This window comes from Amblyomma americanum, chromosome 11 (genome assembly GCF_052857255.1).
Source record: "Amblyomma americanum isolate KBUSLIRL-KWMA chromosome 11, ASM5285725v1, whole genome shotgun sequence".
NCBI lineage: Eukaryota > Metazoa > Arthropoda > Arachnida > Ixodida > Ixodidae > Amblyomma > Amblyomma americanum.
The window spans coordinates 36096142-36118272 of NC_135507.1; the positions used below are offsets into that span (position 1 = coordinate 36096142).

The 22131-nt window shown below is 48.8% G+C and overlaps 1 protein-coding gene across 16 annotated transcripts in view; it reads right to left on the reverse strand.

Moving 5' to 3' along the window:
- The window catches only part of LOC144110768 (uncharacterized), a 193919-nt gene that overhangs the window by 133289 nt on the left and 38499 nt on the right, over positions 1-22131 (reverse strand). For 3 of the 16 annotated variants that reach the window (XM_077643864.1, XM_077643862.1, XM_077643857.1), the window contains exon 1: positions 12265-12613. The exons of 12 other annotated variants lie outside the window; for them this stretch is intronic. The gene's annotated coding sequence lies outside the window, so the exon portion shown is untranslated. Of the gene's footprint in view, positions 1-12264; positions 12614-22131 lie in introns of those variants that run through there. One more of the 16 variants, XM_077643846.1, reaches the window with a different exon arrangement.

A 22131-nucleotide genomic window follows, 5' to 3' on the forward strand; every position in this document is an offset into this window, starting at 1 on the left:
AAGGAGGACTTGTTGGAAAGCCGCCGACTCTAATGAAAATAAGCAGTAACGGTGGGCGCTTAGCGCGCTTTTCGTTGGTTGTTAGTTTTTTTTAGTCAGTGCACGTGTCTGCGTCTAGGCGACGCTGTTAGAGCTTACGAAAGCCTGTAGAGTAGGCAATGCTGGGAAATTCCACAGGAGTGCGTTCGTCCGTTAAAAAAAAAAAGAATGGCGAGGCAGGGCCTCGAGGTCGTCGACGCCATAAAACGCCATCTCTCGAGCGAGTTTGGAGTTAATAATAATAATAATAATTGGTTTTGGGGGGAAAGGAAATGGCGCAGTATCTGTCTCATATATCGTTGGACACCTGAACCGCGCCGTAAGGGAAGGGTAAAGGAGGGAGTGAAAGAAGAAAGGGAGAGAGAGGTGCCGTAGTGGAGGGCTCCGGAATAATTTCGACCACCCGGGGATCTTTAACGTGCACTGACATCGCACAGCACACGGGCGCCTTAGCCGCCGCGGTCGGGTTCGAACCCGGGAACTCCGGATCAGTAGTCGAGCGCCCTAACCACTGAGCCACCGCGGCGGGTGGAGTTAAATATGCAGCTCTGCGATTCAAGAGGATCAACACTTCTCCAGAGCCCCAACACAACACCTAGTATTCATGCCCCTTTCCTAATGAAAAACAAGAAACAGAACATAAAAGAAACTGACCGCGCATTTTTCCGTATACTACTATACAGCTTTCTCGGGAATTTTTTTTAATTCGAAAATTGTAAGCCACAGTTATGGAAACATTGAAGGTAATGGTCCACTATTCTGATATGTAGCAAATCTTTCTTTTAAAGTGTTTTCAGAGACCGCATGGAACAGTTAAGGCTGCTATAGACAACCAATGGGGAACGATTTTGACGATATCAAAAACGTTAATAGAAAAAAAATGCAAGCCTGCCGTCGAGTGATCTGCGGGTATATTGATTGTTATATTGAAATCTTGCATTATACGAAAGAATTCCGTTCATAAACGGTTTCCCGCTCAAAAGTGCTTTTGACCAGAATTGATGGGTGTGGAAAAGTTGATGTATCAGTTAAGCGATATTGGGGCCCGCAGTTTGGTATAGAAGCCAGGTCAGAATGCTCGCGAGACTGCCTATATTCTACACAGTCGTTGTTGCATCTATATCTCCACGAGATATGTCGTTCATGTAAGAGGCCCCGCTTTCTTCTAAATCTTTGTACGCGCTTGTCCTCATGTTAACAGTTATGAGCAGTACAGTACATAAACGCCAAATAGTACACGTTTTCGTACGCAGAGGCGAGTGAAAGTCTCGAAACAACAGGAGCCCATTTAATACACCTCAAGGTGGCGACACCAAAGCATGACGAAAACCGTCACTACGCAATAACCGGAAATGCGAATTAAACGAGTTCGAATGAACAAAAGAGTCAACTGCAGTACGGAGTAATATGCAGCTGCCCCAACATCCTCCGCAGCTCTTAATAAAGGCAAGAGCGAATGGAAGAAAGCAAACTCTGCTACCTCGGGAAACACAAAGTTTGCGTTGATTTTTATCTTTGTGTTGGCGCTTTCCGTCCCTATGTTCGTCGCTTCCGTGTGAAGAGTGCTCGCTGTTAAGAGGTCATCAATTTGTGTCATCAGCGCGAAAGCCGTCGTCGCGCAGGCGAGTGTATGCGCGGCTGTGAGTAAACATGCCGCCAGGCGGAAGAGCTTGATAAGGGCGCCGATAACAAGGAGAGATAAAGGAAAGAAGGAAACACGAGTGGCCTAATGGCAGCGTGGGAGTCATTAACGTCGTCGCCTGCCTTCGGCGGCGATCAAAACAAAACTTGTTCTTTCCGTCTTGCTCTTGGATAACGGCTTTTCAGAGATACGGCGGGCATCGCTTTTCGTAATGAGAAAATGGCGACTCCAGTCGGCGCCAAAGCGCGAAAACAAACACGATAGTTCTCAGGGACGACTGGAAGTCCTATCAGGACCTTGCATTTCTTGACATCAATTTTCCGTGCGAAATCTCTCGATTCCTTCCATCTCATCCTTTCCCCCGTATTCACAAACTGCCCTTACCTTTACCTTAGTTTAACGCGAAGGGCGCCTTTCAGAAAGGGTACTGAAAGTGAAAGGTAAGGGAAAATCCAAGATGTGTTTCAGAAAGCCACCTTTCGGCAGCCTTACGGAAAGCGCCCTTACCCCCAGAAGTAAGAGGTATGGTAACGAGGCTAAAGAAATATTAATCCTTGTCGCATTAGTGGATGTACTGATAACTTGTTTTGTATCCTATAGAAAGCAGTTAAACACATACTGGAGCTGTCATAATCATTCAGTAGACGAAATTAACTAGCCTGACTCAAATTTTTACGCATGTTTCCTCTTGGTCTAGCCACAGTGATAGACAGCCGTCGATACAAGAAGCTTTGTTGAGTCGACGTCGGTGTTTGTTTCAATTTTTTCGTGTGCCTCAATCGTGGTGTCTTGTGCTTGTGCGCGTTTGTTGTTTTGGGCTGAGCGTCAGAAATGTACCTTTTCTGAGGATTGTTGGCCAATACGGAGATGCTGGTAGAAGTTACAACTGCGATACAAGGAAATTTCATCCCATAGCCGCTTTGCTGCTGCTGCCTTGTGCGGCTCGGCCTTGGTTTCTGCAAGATCCACTGCTGAAGGCGTCGCGGAAATCGTGCATATCTTATTATGGGACGGGTTCACAGTGAAGGGGTGACGAGAGTAGTATTTTTATTATTCCGCTGGCCTGTTCCGAAGCGCCCTCAGCTACGGTATAGATGCGAAAATAGCTAGGCTTAGCGACGAGCAGGGCAGTCAGGAAGCAGCGTAGTCCGTCGCCCGGCGCGCCCGTAGGCGGTGTCGCTGCCGGAAGGTGGGCCCTTGTGCAGGCATGCTGCCATTGCTCGAATATTGCAGACAGACTTTCTGATAGCATGGCTGTTTTGTTTTTTCTGGTGCGAACGTGAAGTACACCAAGCCGGCTGGCCGGCCGGCCTAGCTGAATCCCGTGCGCCGGCGTCAAAAAATGAGCTGTTCTTGACGCAAAATAATAAAACATGGGATAAAAAAAATGTCAACAATGTATCATTTTTGTGGAGTACTGGCCAATACTGAGTTTCTGGTAAAAGTGACAACTGTGATGCGAGCAAATTTCTTGCGAGAACCACCTCGCAGCTTCTGTTAGCCCACCGTTGTGGTCCGACTCGCTTGGCGTCCGCCAGCTCCGGTGCCGAAGGCGTCGTGCAAATCGACCATATCTTTAGTTTATTGCGAGATGTAGCGGTTGACAGCACAGTGATATCAATAGTGCGCCATTATTACAGCTCAGGCGACTTCTGAAACGCTGTGCGCTGCTGCATCGATGCGAAACAGGCTATAGGTATAGCGGCGACCATGGCAGCCGGGCGCAGTTCGTAGCGCGGCGTTCCCACGGGTGGTGCTGTAGCCGAAAGCTCGCTACTTGCACAGGCATGCTTTGTTGCTGCTCGACGACAGCAGGCAGTCTTTCTGATAACATAGATGTTTTGCCTTTTCTGGTGCGAACTTCAAAGCGTGACACCAGCCGTGTGCGGCGCTTGAGCCGAGCTGCGCATCGATGCTTGCCGATCGGTGTTTCCCTGCTTGCAATGGGGCGGCAGTTCGCAAGCGGCGACCAGCGCAGCGCACCGACGAAGTTTTCACACATGTCTCTCCTGCATTAGTTTTAGCTTATATTCGGTTCAGGAAAACTCGACCAGTGCCGGATTACGGCGGATACAATAGATACCACCGGTAAGGATACATCGACAGGGTAGCCGACAACTTGGAAAGTTCCCGCACCGTAAAAGCGAAGGGTGGTAAGCAGTCGCAGCGGCACGGGGCAACCTCGTCCGTTAGGGCAGCGGTGCAGCGGCAGCACAGACAAGAGTTCCAGCACGGCAGGCTTCGAAAAGCGGTACCTCGCGAGAAGCTCATCGTCGAACAGCTCCATCGGGTACTGGCGATCCCTCAGCACTCGCCGTGCCGGCTTCGCACGAGGGGGCACCTGATCGATTTCTTCCATTAACTCTGTGAACTTGATAAATCAGAAAAGCGGTCATCGATCGTACTCTGTTTCCATGTTGAATTGACGAAAGGGGCTGCTAAAGGTAGGCCAGGAGCTACCTTTGCGAACGCGCCCTTTCCGAGGCCGAAAGGGCGGCTAAAGGTGCAGTTTAAGGGTAAGGTTGGTTTCTGAAACCCGGAAAGGAGCAGTAAAGGTAAGGACCTCGAAAGGGAAGGTAAAGGTCGGTTTGTGAATACGGGGGTTTGTCTCCTAAATAATAATAATAATAATTGGTTTTTGGGGAAAGGAAATGGCGCAGTATCTGTCTGATATATCGTTGGACACCTGAACCGCGCCGTAAGGGAAGGGATAAAGGAGGGACTGAAAGAAGAACGGAAGAAAGAGGTGCCCGTAGTGGAGGGCTCCGGGATAATTTCGACCACCTGGGGATCTTAAACGTGCACTGACATCGCACAGCACACGGGCGCCTTAGCGTTTTTACTCCATAAGAACGCAACCGCCGCGGTCGGGTTCGAAGCCGGGAACTCTGGATCAGTGCCCGGGCGCCCTAACCACTGAGCGACCGCGGCGGGTCTCTCCTAAAGCCGCCACTGGCAATTCTGTACCAAGAAGAGATGGAGGAAAAACGCTAAGGCGCCCGTGTGCTGTGCGATGTCAGTGCACGTTAAAGATCCCCAGGTGGTCGAAATTATTCCGGAGCCCTCCACTACGGCACCTATTCTTCCTTTCTTCTTTCACTCCCTCCTTTATCCCTTCCCTTACGGCGCGGTTCAGGTGTCCAACGATATACGAGACAGATACTGCGCCATTTCCTTTCCCCCAAAAACCAATTATTATTATTATTATTATTACCAAGAAGAGCAAGAACTTTAGGTTTACACTGAAATTTTGTTTGATGTTTTTCTTTCTTCTTTGTAGACTCTCAAGGGGCACGTTTTATATTATCTGTGCGCGTTATTCAACTGATTTCCTTAGTTAATCAGCGTCACGTATTTACAATGATCCCTCTTTGCAGAAGCATTCGCCGACCGGAGAACATGGCATGCTGCAATAGGTAGACAATGATTAACTTAGGAATACCTGTCGTAGGAACACCAATATCATGAAACATCATTGTTAATATTATTTTTTGCTACCGCTGCAACAATGTGCCACTGTGAGGGATGAAGACTTTTGAACGAGACGAACCAGCTTTCGAGAACGCTGAAACTTGAAAACTTTGCGAGAGAAAATACTGAAAAATGAAAAAGAAAACAAAAACGAAGAGCTGCATTGACGTTACTTACCAAGGTTCGGCAGCTGCTAATTTTTTTTCCTCGCTAGTAAACAGCAGGTATTGTTAAGGGTGTCATTATGCACTGCTCTGAAAGCGTCAGCCTAAACCTACACTAGCCACCCCTCGCATATTTTGTAACCGCCGCGGTGGCTCAGTGGTTAGGGCGCTCGACTACTGATCCGGAGTTCCCGGGTTCGAACCCGACCGCGGCGGCTGCGTTTTTATGGAGGAAAAACGCTAAGGCGCCCGTGTGCTGTGCGATGTCAGTGCACGTTAAAGATCCCCAGGTGGTCGAAATTATTCCGGAGCCCTCCACTACGGCACCTATTCTTCCTTTCTTCTTTCACTCCCTTCCTTATCCCTTCCCTTACGGCGCGGTTCAGGTGTCCAACGATATATGAGACAGATACTGCGCCATTTCCTTTCCCCAAAAAACCAATTATTATTATTATTAAGAAAGGCCTCCAGGAACACACAAGGCACTTGGTTTTGCATGCAAATGGCCTGCTCAGTTCTGTATTGAGAGCATTTTTTTTATTGATACCTCATGGGTTCCTAGTTCACTTTTGTGTTTTCTTATTGGTCTTGCATCCGGTAAGGCGGCTTCTTTACTGAAGGGAATATGTCGCCCGTTGTTGCGCTTAATTTTTTTTTACACCTTAAAAAATAAAAAAAAAAGAGGGGCGGTGGTATAGGCTTAGGCGTCGGCCGCTTTCAGGGAACTGCGATAACACGTGCGCTTTTTCCGGCAATCGTAAAAGAATGCGTAATCTAGCGAAAGAAGAAAAGAAAAAGGGAGATGCGAGCCGGAATGTGCTTAACGCAAGAAGGGTGACTCGTCCGAGAGGAAACGCCGCACCGTTTATTACGTCCAGCGAAACCGGAGTAAAGCATGGGACGCCTTCGCTCGAAACCCAAACAAACTCGCCGGAGCCCGCATAGGCTGCATTCCTAAGGGTTTAGACAGCGTTCCTCGGCTTTTAAGTTTGTTGTGTAAGACGCGCCCGGTGTTGCGAGTGTAGTGGCGGCGTTCTTATGCAGATAGAAAGAAAAATAGGAGAGGGAACGTTGGTCCGCGCTTGGGATTTTTTGAGTGCGTTCCTCGGGCTTTGCGACGATTGATCCATGTTTTCTTGCGTTTAGTTTTTTGTTTTTGCCTGCGAACGTCGGAGGGGTCATTGCATTCGATGCGCTGCGTGCTTGCACTACTTGCATTTCACTGCTGTTGCCTCGTGTTTATATCTTCCAATTTCGGTATCGCAATTTCCCTCCCGATGGCTAGAAATTCGAACGAACAAAGAACAAACAAACAAACAAACAAACAAACAAACAAACAAAGCAGCTGCCGCAATCAGCGCACAAAGATACGTGCGTTAGCTTCTGACGTCATAAAAGCCCCCCATTACGTCAAGAGATGAGTGCGAAATGTACAGGGCTAGGGCGGCGTGAAACGGTTTTGCTTAGCCAGAGAAAATAAAAATAAAAAGTGCATCCAGAAGTAGGTGTGCACATTGAGAGCGCGCGTGCTATCGAGTAAAACGTGAAGCCAGAACTTCTTAAAGTGCAAATAACTTTGGCGCATTTTGCAAACACACGCAAGCACGGATTGTCTGAGACGCACTCGTCATATAGTGACATAGTGACATTGCACTTACTGTAGCGATAGGATTAGCGCAATACAGGAGAGATTTCCGTTCAAGAGGTGGTCACACGGTTTATGGGGGTTCGACGTCCCAAGGCAACTCAGGCTATAGGGGACGCCGCAGTGGAGGGCTCCGGAAAACTTCGACTCCCTGGGGTTCCTTAACGTGCACTGACATTGCACAGTGTACCGGACTCTGGCATTTCGCCTCCACCGAAATGCGAACGCCGCGGCCGGGACATATCCCACGTCATTTTGGTCAGCAGCCGAGCACCGTAACCACTGAGCCACCGCGTCGGGTCGACTCGGCGTTTAGCGTCCCAAAGCGACTCAGGCTATGAGGGACGCCGTAGTGAAGAGCTCTGGAAATTTCGACCGCCTGGGGTTCTTTAACATGCACTGACATCGCACAGCACACGGGCCTCTAGAATTTCGCCTCCATCGAAGTTCAACCGCCGCGACCGGGATCGAACCCGCGTCTTTCGGGTCAGCAGCCGAGCACCGTGACCACTGAGCCACCACGTCGAGTCGACTTGATAGATCAATTTAAAGCCTTTCTTGCGGTACCACAGGGCATGACCCGACTTTCAGGACAGCGAGCGGACTTAGGAATAATGGCACCCTGAGACAAAGGCGCACTGAATTTTTGAACGTAGCATACTTCGGACCGACGCTGCCTTGGCTAGCCACGACAATGTTAAGTCATACCAGATAGACAGCTTACAACTTGAGCAGTGTCGCGAAATCGACAACGGGAAAGTCGAGGAGGATTCCTCTCGTGGCGTAATAATGGACGTGCCTGGCAACTGTACCGAGTTTTTCACAACACATCAGTCCTATACTTTGTTTTTAGAAGCCTCTCAGGTAGAAGCCGAGTGCAGGGGCTGAAACATGGCTAAATAAAGAGAAAGGAGAAAAAAACACGGCCGTTTTAGTTTGTACAGTTCGTTCGGTTAATGTAGACAAACAATAAAACAAGGTTCGCCTAATCGAAAACCACAGAACTATACCGAACTTATGCAACCGGGCTCCAACCGCTCACAAAAGCGACCGGACGTAAAAAAAAAGAAAACCCAAACATGAAAACTTCTAAATAAATGTTTTCACCGACAAATTGCAGTCAGTTTAGGCACAACCAATCGTTATTTAGATTCCTGAACCAAGTTATACGCCAATAATAATAATAATTGGTTTTGGGGGGAAAGGAAATGGCGCAGTATCTGTCTCATATATCGTTGGACACCTGAACCGCGCCGTAGGGGAAGGGATGAAGAAGGGAGTGAAAGAAGAAAGAAGGAAAGAGGTGCCGTAGTGGAGGGCTCCGGAATAATTTCGACCACCTGGGGATCTTTAACGTGCACTGACATCGCACAGCACACGGGCGCCTTAGCGTTTTTCCTCCATAAAAACGCAGCCGCCGCGGTCGTGTTCGAACCCGGGAACTCCGGATCAGTAGTCGAGCGCCCTAACCACTGAGCCACCGCGGCGGGGATTTACGCCAACCATGATTGCAATTTGCCAACTACATGTTAGGGCAACAGCGGCTGGCGTAGAGGCAACCAATGAGCACGTGACTTCACGTAGCACATTATCGTTTCCTGAGCAGTCAGGATTTCAGCTTGTCAACGTGTCGTTACTGTAACCATGACTGCAATTCGTCAATGAAAAGTTCGTTTAGCAGTGGTCAAACCCCGTGCCCTCATTAAACGCGATGGGCTGGGTGAATTCGCCCCCTAAATTACACGTTCTAGCTTCCTGCCCAACGAACTTTATATTTTCTTTCCCCGAGACAGTGCTTATAAATAAGCCCGAGGCGAAGCCTTTGTTCATAGACTGAGGTGAAGCCTTTGGCCATAGACTGAGGCGAAGTGGTCCTAGCCTGCTGAACTGCTTAAAAATAGCGTTCTCCGAACCAACTGTTGCTACTTCTTAATATGATCCGTCGGCAGCACGCCACGGAAACGCAGGATAATATGTCTGACTTCGTACGGTAACTTCCCCATTTCCTCATCAAAAAGCGGCATGCGTGACAGCTCACAGATTTCTACAGGCTGTCACTCCAAGATAAACCCTCAAGAAAGCGAGATGCGATGTTCCGGGAAACCGACCGAGCGAAGTCACATAGATAGTATACAATAAACGGGCCACGCCAAAACGGCCCGCAAATATGCACGCGCAATAAAATCATAAAAAAAAAATTACAAAGCCCTTCCGGCAGACCGTAGACCACTATCGTGGATGACGGTTCTAGGTACCCGCGCCGCCGATGACGCGATCTCGGTGAAATGCGTTAACAGGAAAAGGCGTCGTAAATTACAAGAAGGGAGCGCCGTTAGTCACGGAAAGGGAATTTCGGCTTTTCGCTAAGAACAGAGCGCGGACGTTGTCCGCAACACGTTTATTTGGAGCTGGGAACGGGAGAAGAAAACCAGCTTCGGGGAAATACCGTGCTATCGTGAATTGAGCTGGCATAATTGCGACTTACTTTTCTTTTACAGGTGACAGGTACGTCGAACTGTGGAGAACAGATATGAAAACCCAAGGTTGCTTAGAGTGAGGAAATTTCTTACTTTAAGGAACTAGTCACTTCTTTCGTCCCTCATTTCATTTCGGTGAGCAAAAAATTAAAACTGGAGAGGACAGTTAAGCTCCGCCTTAAGGATGTGACGTGATAGCGTAGAAGACTAGGCTTTCCATTCTGAGCAGTTTGACACCTAGGAATGTATTTTTCGTTTTTGTTTTCAACTGTTACAATTAATTATTTATCAATTACACGCCCTAAATTTTGTTAACTGGCATCATCAAGCATTGGCTTTTCATTATGAGCATTTTGACACCCTTTGAACTGCCTTTTTCAATTTTTCATTTCTTTAATTAATCAATTAATAACAATGATTTCATTAACTCGTCACTGCCTATCACACACCAATCAATCATAATCACTAGAACCACAAATTACCATGATACGATCTTTTTAAGCAGCCCCCAATTATTTCCGACCCGCGGTGCCGACTACGCCGACGGCTTTTCGACCGAACAAGCTGTATGCGCTATCGCGTAAAGTAATTATGTTTTAGTGAGAAAGTTGGGTGGTTATCTCATATACAAAAACGAAAATGCGAAGTATATTGTGCGTATAGACGCCGTCAGATCGAAAAAAACACAAGCGCGGTTTTCACTTTCACTTCCATCGAAATGCGGCCACAATGGCAGCGAATCGAACAGAACCCGTGAACTTGCAAACTTGTCCCGCGGAACACACACGCTAAATGCACTAATGTGCGGAATTCGAAGTATCACAGTCAAGTCACAACTTGATGAGTGATGCAACCTTTAGGCCACAACGTGGCTCAGACCGACATAATTACTAGCTACATAATTATCATCCTATTGACTCACCACAACTGGAGTAATAAATAAGACCTCTGCAGGATGAGGACATCTCGTAGATGCTTACAATGATACTAGAACCTCTGCGTCTACCGACTCCAGTTCGGATCCCCCAACCAAAACTTCCCATTCACATACCTCAACCTGGAGCCCTGTCAACAGTGAGGTGGTACTATCCAGCCTGCTTCTTTCTAATCCAGCTCCCACTTTCTGGAGTGCCCTGTCAGAATTGGCTCAACTACAGTTTAGATACAACTCAAGAAAAAAGCGGCTTTTCCCCGTGAAAGGACCCCCTTCCAGCCAATGGCGTCGGCCGATTATGATGAACCTGCTCGCGGGAATAGCGGGGTAATTCAGGGAGTGACGTGACAATGCAGGCACGTGACTATCCCCGACAACGCCCCCGGGGAAGAGGACTATCCGCATTCATCTGCCACTACCTGCATTGCCACGCTAAGAGGTTCACGAGCGGCCGACGCCTTTGACTGGAATGGGGTTCTCTGACAGGGAAAAGCCGCTTTTTTTTCTGGATGTATATCCGACTATATATAGATGACCGCCGCCGGCCCTGGTGCTGTGACAATGGAAACATTTGAGCGCTTAATCTGTGATCTTTGATAAAGCGAATTCTCTATCCCGTTGCTGTCTTCTCAAGCCTCAAACATTGCACCGCCGAAACCTCCACGACAGCGCTCATTCCGAAGAATACGTTGAATCACGAGACCCATGAAGGATTGATTCCGCAAGGCGCCCTCTCTCGATCCCAGATGAACAGGTTTCGCATTCGCCGTGAAATGATTTGGAGATTGTTTTGGATACGATATATTACGCAGCCACATACAGCCATAACTGCAAATCTGTCATACCTTATCTGGAATGTCCGGAAGCTCCCCGAACAACGCAAACTGCGGCTGATGTCGCAGTCGGTCGGACTAGTCCGGAAGTGAGGTCTAAACAAACCTTTAACTAACGTTCATTTTTGGATTTGCTTGGGACAACAGAAGCGACGAGCCGCTTAGAGCGGTCTAGAAAGAAATTTCACACTTCCTGCGTAGGCAGCTCTTGTAGAATCGACGCCTTTTAACGACGAGCTCACGAACTTGCCATTAGAGTAGTCATCACTCTGGGGTGAGCAACAGCTATAGTCTGAAGACTGCTTTAAGCCGTCAGAGGTGAGCTGTTTCTTTCTCAGAAACTAAGCCGCAAGAATGTCAGCGGTGCTTACAGGCTCATCAACAATGACGGACCAATGTGGGTCAGGGCCACGGGGAGGATGCTGTCAATGGAAAGTGTAGTTTGCCGCTCAACCTCGATGAAACGACGCCACGAATACATTCGAGGGCTTCCTACATGTCTAAAAAACCACCCTCACCCAGCACCCCAAATACGAGCTCGAACCAGCCTTATACCTCCAGGGCTAAAGGCTCATTGCAGAACACCGCCCCCCCCCCCCCCTCCTCTTCCTGCGCTTTTTTGCAGAGGCCCTAGTTAAGCACGTTAGGGCTATCCTTGACTTTTAAAACACAACTTGATGCTTCATAGAGCACGTTTTCTCACTACATTAGAACCCTCACAACCACCTATACCGGAAAGCTGGAAAGCAGAGGCGACAATGAATGGGTTTCGATACTTAAGCGACTGATGTAGTTCATGATGAAAAAATAGCGCGAAGGGAACACGACGGACGGGCAGGACGACGAAGACAAGCGCTATGCTCGCCAAACTAGCGCCCGACTAGAGCCCAACTAGCGCCAGACTAGCGCGTGTCTGCGCTGTCCTGTCCGTCCTTAGTGTCCCTTTCGCGTTATTTTGTTATCACAAATGTACACCAACTAGCCCACCTTCCTGTTTTACTTACGACTGATGTAGTGTTCAAAAAACGCTGCTAGAGCATGCCGGTATATAAAACGCACCTGATGGTGGTGATGTCGATGGGCTGCTCCGCAGAACGTGCGCCACCGACGGCAAGGTACACGGTTCCCTCAAGAACCCAACAAAACTTGGCACAAGGAAGAGCGGATATCCACTGAGTCACTGCCGGATGACAGGACTCGATACGCACTACGTAGGCGATATATCGAAATCCCCACCAGAGAAGCACCGCAGCGAACACGACACTCTTCTACCACTGAGAACCGCTCTGTCGCGTGACTGATGGCGGGTTTATATGTATACACACAACGGCGGAGCGCGTTCTCAGCCAGGCCGCACCACAAGCCCAGCCAACCGACGACCGGCCGGTCCCGACTCTTGACACGAAGTGAAACGTAAAACCCGCGGCGCAGCGGCCAGGATCCCAGGCCCTCTCTTTCTTTTTTTCTTCATTTATTTTCTCCTCGCTCACTCGTTCTCAGCGAGCGGCCTGTTGCTCGCTCGCCGCTGCCAAAGCGTCCGTGGACGAAGCCAACGAAGCCCGCAGACCGTTCTCTCCGCAGACCCCGCCCGCCCTCACCCCTTTCATCCTTCGGCTAGGCCCGCCCGAGCTGGCGAGTTGCCTTCGACCGCGGGGCAGTCGGTGCGTGTGTGCGTGCGTGTGCTGTGGTGGAGGAGGTAATTCGCCAGCGAGAGACTGAGCCAGCACACTGCGCTTGCGCCGCTAATTTTAGCGAAAAAAAAAAAAAAACGCGAAAGCTGCGCCGCCTGTCTCGCGCTGCTTATGATCTGTCTTCGCTAGTTGCGTGCAGCGCTGCTGTAAGTTACATGGGTGGCGCTGTCAGCCGCACACTGATCCTATCGTAACTCAGAGACACGCGGACCCTGCGGCCCAGGATACACGACGCTCTCCTGCGCACGAAACTACGTGATCACGAGGCGCCCCCGCATTCAGACTCTGAACCTCATAACTCTCCCAGCTCGATCGTCGGCATCATGCGGGGAACATGAGCCGCCGAACATGCGTGGTGGGAAAATACCAAGCTTCGAACGAGGTCTTTCCGGGGGAGAAGACCGGGAGTCTCGGAAGTATGATGATGATGACACGATGTTTTTATGGCGCAAGGGCATCTGTGGCCAAAGAGCGCCATGACACAATGCGTTTTCGTCTACTCAAGCTGGGGTCAAAGACTAATTTCCCGCAATCATTTCACCCGATGGAAGCCGAGCACCAGGCCAGGAACAAGCTTGTACCCATAGGATCACCGGTGGGTACCCGGCGGCTCTGGTTATCGAACCCGCACCTCCCGCATGCAAAGCGGGTGCTCATTAATAACTACGCCACGGCTGCGGTGGGCGGCCGAACGAAAACGCGGAAGTAACGTCCGAACGCGCACTGCAGATTCTCTCAGAACCACCGTAAAGTCTTCGTAAACGAGTTCGCTTTTAACGCGACAGCATCAGAGCACACGTTCGGGCGTTGTCACGCCAGTTCAGGATTGGTCGAGATGATTGTGACGTCACAAGTTCAACTGTGGAATGAAAATGATTGCAACTCTCAAGTTAAGTTACGGCTTTGATGTCGTAGCGTGACCGAACTGTCATTACGACAAATAAGAATGTTAAGTAAATAAATTACGCCGAAAACAAAATTGGGGTAATTAGTTGGCTCAGTGGTTAGGGCGCTCGGCTACTGATCCGGAGTTTCCGGGTTCGAACCCGACCGCGGCGGCTGCGTTTGGATGGAGGCAAAACGCTAAGGCGCCGGTGTGCTGTGCGATGTCAGTGCACGTTAAAGGTCTCCAGATGGTAGAAATTATTCCGGAGCCCTCCACTACGGCACCTCTTTCTTCCTTTGTTCTTACACTCCCTCTTTTATCCCTTCCCTTACGGCGCTGTTCAGGTGTCCAACGATATATGAGACAGATACTACGCCATTTCCTATCCCCTCGAAACCAATTATTATTATTATTATTATTATTATTGTTATTATTATTATTATGATTATTATCATTAATTAGTTCGAAATCGAAACCATGACCCTTGGGCTTCGAGTCAAGACACCGTAGCGCTCATCGAGGGTTCCTTCACGTGTATCGTCTTTTTCTGCGCTGTCAAGCAAGATGAACACTGCCCTTAGGCCACTAAGGCATGTTCCTCCGACATGGTTAAAGAGAGACCTCGTGTGTGCTGTGGTATATCACGTGGTCTAGTATTCCTACTGTTGCATGTTGATGAGTGTGCGTAGCTAAGGAAGAAAGTAGCAAATAACCATTAAAGCTGTTGCGTCATACCTTAAGGTGGAGCTTAAGTGTACCCCTAATTTTAAATTGGGTATCCCCCTTGCTGATGGCACACAGTGACGTCACGGTGGTTACCATGTCGTATGAGATTATGCTAACTCTACTAAGGAACACAGCGCCAAGGGACGGGACATAAGAGAACCGACAGGCGCTCGTGTGCGTCTATTCTATTATGTCCCGTTCCTTGGCGCTGTGTTCCCTCATAATATTCAGTCACCAGCTCGCCTAACAACGTACCTTAATTAATGCAAGATTATATTAACCGGAACCACTATTTCACCTTAATCCACCCACTAATCCAAATTCACAGTAATTCCACCACTACGCCCACAAGAATCCACATTAATCCACTCACTAATCACCACTGATCCACCTTTGTCCATTTTCTCTGGCGGGCCTGCTTTCAAAATGTGGGGGTCCTTTGGAATATTTGGGGTGAGCCAATTTTCAAAAGATATATTTTCACCTTTAAGAATGTCGTTAAGAATTAACGCCTCAAGTTTTTTATTCGAATTATTTTTCGATTAAAGTCCGCTCCCACAGCACCGCACGGCTGGCGCTAACGGCGCTAAACAACCGATGAGAAACGTCATCCACGCCGCCGACCAATCACGGGACGAGAACTACTTCGAGAATCCGGTTCGGGATTGGCTGGACGCTATCTGTAGCTTCTGCGGTGCTGTGCGGTATTTACCTGCTCAACGTCGGTCGGACCTGGCAGCTGAGGCGACGCTGGCGCCGATCGCTTGCGGCCGCTCCAAAGGAAACGGCGCGAAGATGTGGGAGAGTAACGACTGCCCAGAAAGATGAACGACAGAGTGAAAAAAGAAGGATGAGGAGAGAGGGAAAGAAGGTCTGCTGTGCGCCGAAGAACGGGGCGAACCGCGCCGTCCGCGACCTCAACTTCACGGTGGTCTCGGCTTTATGGTCATTCTCTCCGAATCGGAGGATTGCCGAGCTTGGCTCTCGAGAGACCGCGAAGGTCGCTTGTATTAAAAAAACGTCATGAAAGGGAAATAACTTAAGTGCACGCGCGTATACCCGCTGAGGCATTAAGCTTCTACCTGCCAGCCTAATCTTGCCGCCATTAATCCGGTAGGGTAGAAAGGGAAGTCTGCTTTGCATAACCAGTGTAGTTCTCTTCACGGCACGGAGCATCGGGCGTCAAAGTTATTACCTGCCGTGTTTCTTTTGAGCTGGCACCAGTTTGGTTAAACCGCAAATGGTGGCAATAATTATTGCGCCCTTTGCTTCTGTGACCCTTAGCGCTTTCTGAACGGTCGCTTCTATCATTTTTGTGCAGTGCTTTTTTGACGACGTCTTGAATCCTGTTCTGTAAGCTCCTGGACGGCGACTGGCTTCGCTTGTAATAAAATACCTACATTGTGCTTTACGCAAGCCTAGAAATGCGAGGATGTAGTAAGCTCTAAACATAAATGAGTAAAAAAAAGGAGTGAATTGTTCTCTAACGCACTTCCTTTTACACAAGGGAAGTGCACTAAAGGACAACTTACTCCATGCTTACTCTGATTTTATACTGTATGAGTCCATTCGTCATACTCGACACGGTGAAATAGGGAACGTGACCACCCCACGGGAGAACTATTGTAAGCAATCATTATCCTAAACCTTCTGTTATTTACTAAATCAGTACGACGAAGCATCCTTTAATCCGTTACGTAAATCTAATTCTGAGGTTAAATTCTTTACCCGCCGCGTTGGCTCAGTGTAGCGTTAGCGCGCTCGGCTACTGATCCGGAGTTCTCGGGTTCGCACCCGACCGCGGCGGCTGAGTTTTTATGGAGGCGAAACGCTCAGGCGCCCGTTTGCTGTGCGATGTCAATGCACGTTAAAGATCTCCAGGGTGTCGAGATTATTCCGGAGCCCTCCACTACGGCACCTATTTCTTCCTTTCTTCTTTCACTCCCTCCTTTATCCCTTCCCTTACGGCGCGGTTCAGGTGTCCAACGATATATGAGACAGGTATTGCGCCATTTCCTTTCCCCAAAAACAATTATTATTATTATTATTATTATTATTATTATTATTATTATTATTACATTTTTTTTATCACATCTGCATACATGATTGGGCATTATACCTTGGTGTGCATGTTTTGTTCAATGTTTGGAACTTCCGTTTTTTGTTCATTTATTTTACTGTGGTTAATTTTAATAACTACTGCGTTCTCTATTATTGTCACACGTGTTTCCCTTTCTTGTACTCTTGTAACCTGCGAAGTAATGATTCCGACGGCCGTGCCTCTGTGAATGCCAACATGTAAGGAGCCTGGACACACATCAAGCCGTTGTTGCGGCTTTTAGTACTGTCTCCTCCTCTCAAAAGGAAATAAGGAATTGAATTGAATTGAATTGAATATTTATGAGATATCCTATGTTCCTATGATATCCTATATTTTATGAGATATCCTATGTTCGAGAGCATGCACTGCACCACCTATTCCCCACGCTATGTTAGATGCAGAGTTAGCGCCGCCACTGGCGTCTGCCATGATTGCGGCAACTTTTTTTGTCACACCTTTGTCGCATAGTTTGGAGCGTACGCGTTCCGAAGAGGGAACTGTCTGGAACAATTCCCATCATTTACTTAGTACATAAACCGCGAGGTACGTTTCTCATCGTGTTCTTTTGTTATCACATTCTACTTTTTGGACCGCTCTGTTTTAGTTGCGATGAGTAGTTTTCTGAAATAATGAAAAAGAGACAATTATAATATAGCAAAGCGTTTCTCTGTTGCATTTTTATGCATTCCTTCATTACGATAGGGTACAGCGCAATATAGTACAGAAAATTCTGGTTTATGGTTTATGGGGGTTTAACGTCCCAAAGCAACTCAGGCTATGAGGGACGCCGTAGTGAAGGGCTCCGGAAATTTCGACCACCATGGGGTTCATTAACGTGCACTGAATCGCACAGCACACGGGCCTCTAGAATTTCGCCTCCATCCAAATTCGACCGTCGCGGCCAGGATCGCACCCGCGTCTTTCGGGCCAGCAGCCGAGCGCCGTAACCAATCAGCCACCGCGGCGGCAGTACAGAAAATTCTGCTGTTACAACAAATACATCTGTTGTTACAAGGTCATGGCCGCAAATACTACACAAGAAATCTGTTGTGACGACCGAAACATTTCTGTGGTGCCTTTTTTTAATTGAGTAATACAAGCAAAAGCACGATTGGATCCGATTTGGGGTTGTTTAGGTTTGTATACATATTCTGTGGGCCCAACAATGCCAAATACCGGTGAGGACTGCCGTTGCGTCAGCGCTACTCCAAACATTATACAATGAGAACATCAAAGTTGACTCTCTCAATGCACTGCACCGACAAGCTGCGCGAGGACTGTGAGAAGAGAAACACGCAAAGCGGGGCATCGTCCTCGATCTCGACGGAACCTGAGATAAGCGATAGGACAAGGCGAGTACGGCACGCATCGCCGCACACACCAGCCACGTCGCGAAGAAAGTGGGGAGGGTTACGCAAAAGACACCATAGTACGCGAAGGCCGCTCGCTACACAGGGCATCGTGAACACTTGCGTCGCGCACCACAGATTCTCATATGACCTCATGTGTCGAATAGAGTGGAAAGGAGGAGGAGGATGAAGGAGAGGGGGGTAAGGAACACGCCAGTAGAGGCTGGCGAGTGACACTAGCAGAGTGCTCCAACGACATCGGCTTATAGGCGCGGCAACGCGGCACTTAGCAGAAAAGCCATTCATGGACGCCTGTAAAACCCCGCCGCGGTGGCTCAGTGGTTAGAGCGCTCGGCTACTGATCCGGAGTTCCCGGGCTCCAACCCGACCGCGGCGGCTGCGTTTCTATGGAGGCAAAACGCTAAGGCGCCCGTGTGCTGTGCGATGACAGTGCACGTTAAAGATCCCCTGGTGGTCGAAATTATTCCGGAGCCCTCCACTACGGCACCACTTTCTTCCTTTGTTCTTTCACTTCCTCCTTTATCCCTTCCCTTACGACGCTGTCCGCCGATATGAGACAGATACTGCGCCATTTCCCTAGTCAAATACAAATGTTTCCTTTAACGAAGCCTATACTTTTCTGTATAAATTTTAAGCACTCAAGCAGGTCATGGTCCCGCACTAATGTCCATTTCTAAGATGTATTGTCTTCGTCATCACTAAGTAGTAAAACCTATACTTTAGGCCCTCTACACCACTGACCACTTTTAACTTTTTTTATACAATTCCGCAGAAAATATTTATACACCTTGTGCTTGGGGCATCATGGCCTTAGCTGCCCTTGTGCCATTAAACCCAACACAAACACAAAATATATACCAGCCTCACTCGACAAAGCATGGTCCTCCAGCCGAAACGGCGTGAATTATATCCTGTTATGTTTCTCAATTTCTGCTGACTTTGTACTTTATTGATCATTCAGCTGCCGATAAATATTGGCCCGGCGGATATTCATTTTGTACAAATATCCGGACAAGCAGCGAATAACATTCGTTTTCAGTATAGCGAAGACATTAACGAAGACGTATACCGGTTCACCGGACCCCTCCTGCGCAGTGGCTTGTGCCGGCCCACTGCGCGAGCGCAGCCGGCGACGGGTAAACCGGTAGACGTCTACACTGATATGTCTCCGGTATGCTGAAAAAAAATCTAATCACACAAATATTCGGTACGTATGCGCGATTCGTATTGCATTCGGTTTTTAACACTATTCGCACTGGATTCGGCAGCAAAGCTCGCCTAGAAGAATTCGATTCGGATGCTAGTCGCACTATTCAGCCTCGTCATCCGAGGGGGATCATGACAAGGAATAATAATAATAATAATAATAATAATAATAATAATAATAATAATAATAATAATAATAATAATAATAATTGTTTTTTAGGGAAAGGAAATTGCGCAGTATCTGTTTCATATATCGTTGGACACCTGAACCGCGCCGTAAGGGAAGGGATAAAGGAGGAATTGAAAGAAGAAATGAAGAAAGAGGTGCCGTAGTGGAGGGCTCCGGAATAATTTCGACCACCTGGGGATCTTTAACGTGCACTGACATCGCATAGCACACGGGCGCCTTAGCGTTTTGCCTCCATAAAAACGCAGCCGCCGCGGTTGGGTTCGAACCCGGGAACTCCGGATCAGTAGCTGAGCGCCCTAACCACTGAGCCACCACGGCGGGTATGATGACAAGGAAATGAAAAAAAAGGGACTCTAGGCCCTGACCTTGAATCGTTGTTTTCATGACAAGGAAAGAAAACAACGATTTAAGGTCAGGGTCTAGAGTCCTCTGGTAACCCACCAAACCCGAATAACGCCAAGTGCTTCAGCAGGATGGGTGGAAGAGTGCGAGAAATTGAGAAACGCAATGGCTCCTGCCGGCGCCTATACGAGGTGCGAAAAAATGCAAGCCCTTCAGGACTTTCTCCGCAACAATCTAGTAGAGCCAAACTCCAGTAATCCGCGTGCACTTTCCTCGGGCATGGGCGAAACCACGAGTAACTGCGGGAAGAACAAAACAAAAACGAACACAACACAAAAGCTCGCAGCGCCATATCGGGGCGAACCATGCGTTCCTAATACGGGCAGCGATGCGTTAAACCTGCCTGCGCTGCGATAAAAAAAGAAAGAAAAATGAATAGACAGAGACCGTGACCTTGCGCTCCCCCCAGGCGGCGCGACGACCGATCGGTGAAGGACCGGATGTTTGGTGCGCGCCGCTGTCGGCGAACTGTACAGCCGGCACCAGCGAGCACACACTGCGAAAGCGTTCGATTTCGGCTCGTCGCCGGCCTTTTTTTAGCCCCGCCGTCGCGCACGTGGTTGGTAGTGCGTGGCGGCTGAACGTATATACGGAGAACGTATAAACGCATACCTCGGCATCTCTTCCTATACACTGCGACTCTTCATGCTGTCTCGATAATTGAGTGCAGTATTGGCGATGTCCGGAGTAATACAAATGTATCGAGGAAGAGCTGGATCAACCTTGCGCAGCTGATTGCTGTTCCGTGCTGCGCAATAGTCGGACACAACTCAAGAAGGAAGCTGCAAACGCCCCTCAATGGAAGCGCTCCAGCCAATGGCGCCGATTCTCATGACGTCGTGGTAAGCTTTCTTGGACCTCCTAGTGTGGAAACGCAGGGAGTGGCAAATAAAAGAGCATCAACTATGGTTTAATCGGATTAATTGCGGTTTCAAGAGGATCGGTCGACGCCATTGGCTGGAACGCTTCCTTTGGAGGGCTTGCCACTTCGTTCTTGAGTTGTAGCCGACTATATAGCGTTGTGAGGGATCTCTTTGAAACATTAATCTTCAGCCACGCTGAACCGATCCGAAGGTAGCGGTTTAGCACCGAACTAAAAAATGGCTGAGACTAAAAGTGAACTATACTGGTAGCGAGGTGACTTGCTTTCAAAATGACACTGACTGAGCAAGACGGCACAACTTGAAGGGGAAGTCTGCGTGATCGCACGAGCCAATTACAATGCTGCAGATTCAAGATAAGTTAACGTTTAGTTATCATGTTCAACTCTGTTCACTAAAGGGCTGTGTTTTTACGTGTAGACTCTGCTACACCCTATATCACAAGGAACGCTGTACCAGAAGCTTTCTGTGTAAATCTCGGCCAACCAAAGTTCTCTAACGCGCCCAAGAATTTAATTACCGGAAAATATTTATTTATTTTTTTTTCGCACTGAACGTGCTCGCTGCAAATAGGTATCGCACTTGCCCCGGCTTAGCACTTAGCGCAGTCGAAAGCCGCAACCACCGAGATAAAGCTTACCGTAGTTTTTAACCGTCCCCGATCCGACACGCTACACGAAGCGCGTTGATCTATCGAAGGCTGGCCTAAGCCTTCCGTGTCGTGTTTTTGAACGAAGATGGATGCGCTGCAATCGAGAAGCGATCGAATCGGGCAGTCGCCGTGCATTCAACTGCCTTAGGATCCATTCTGTCGGCTTTGAGCTGACCGGCTCGCGGCACGCATCCTTATACACACTGCACGCAACTAGCAACGAGCGTCGAAAACGCTGTCACTGAAGTGATTGCGCTGCCAAACGAAGGGGCCGAGTTGATACAACATCCGGAAGACGGTGGTCGTTGCTGCTGCCTCGTCGGCGACGCATTATACGCCGGGATGTAACAGTGCGTGCAATTCGTTGTCGGCGTGATTAACCTTGACGGGATGGGGAGAGGAATGTGTAGGCGCGTTGGTTGGTGTACGTCTCTCACGCTGGCATGAGCGTGGAAGGGGGGGGGGGGGGGGGGGTTAAAGGGGGGAAGAACAAGCAGTGCGTCAGGGTGCATCGACCGAACGGCATGGTGTTCGCGAGAGAGGTGGCCGACAGGGCGTACGGTCGTTCTCACGTAAGAGCGCCTCTCGTACGGTCTCCAGGGAAGAAGACGTTGAAAGAAGGCAGCATCGCTCAGCGACGGTAAAATGCGCGCCCCTGTGAATGGTTCAAGCAAGGCCTAGTGGTTGCATTGATTCATGAATTCATCTTAGACTGGCGATTCCGAGGGAAGAAGAGCGAATTACGTGCGCGATTGCGAAAACTATCATCAGACTGGCTACGCCCACTGCAGGACAAAGGCCTCTCGCATGTCTCTCCATAT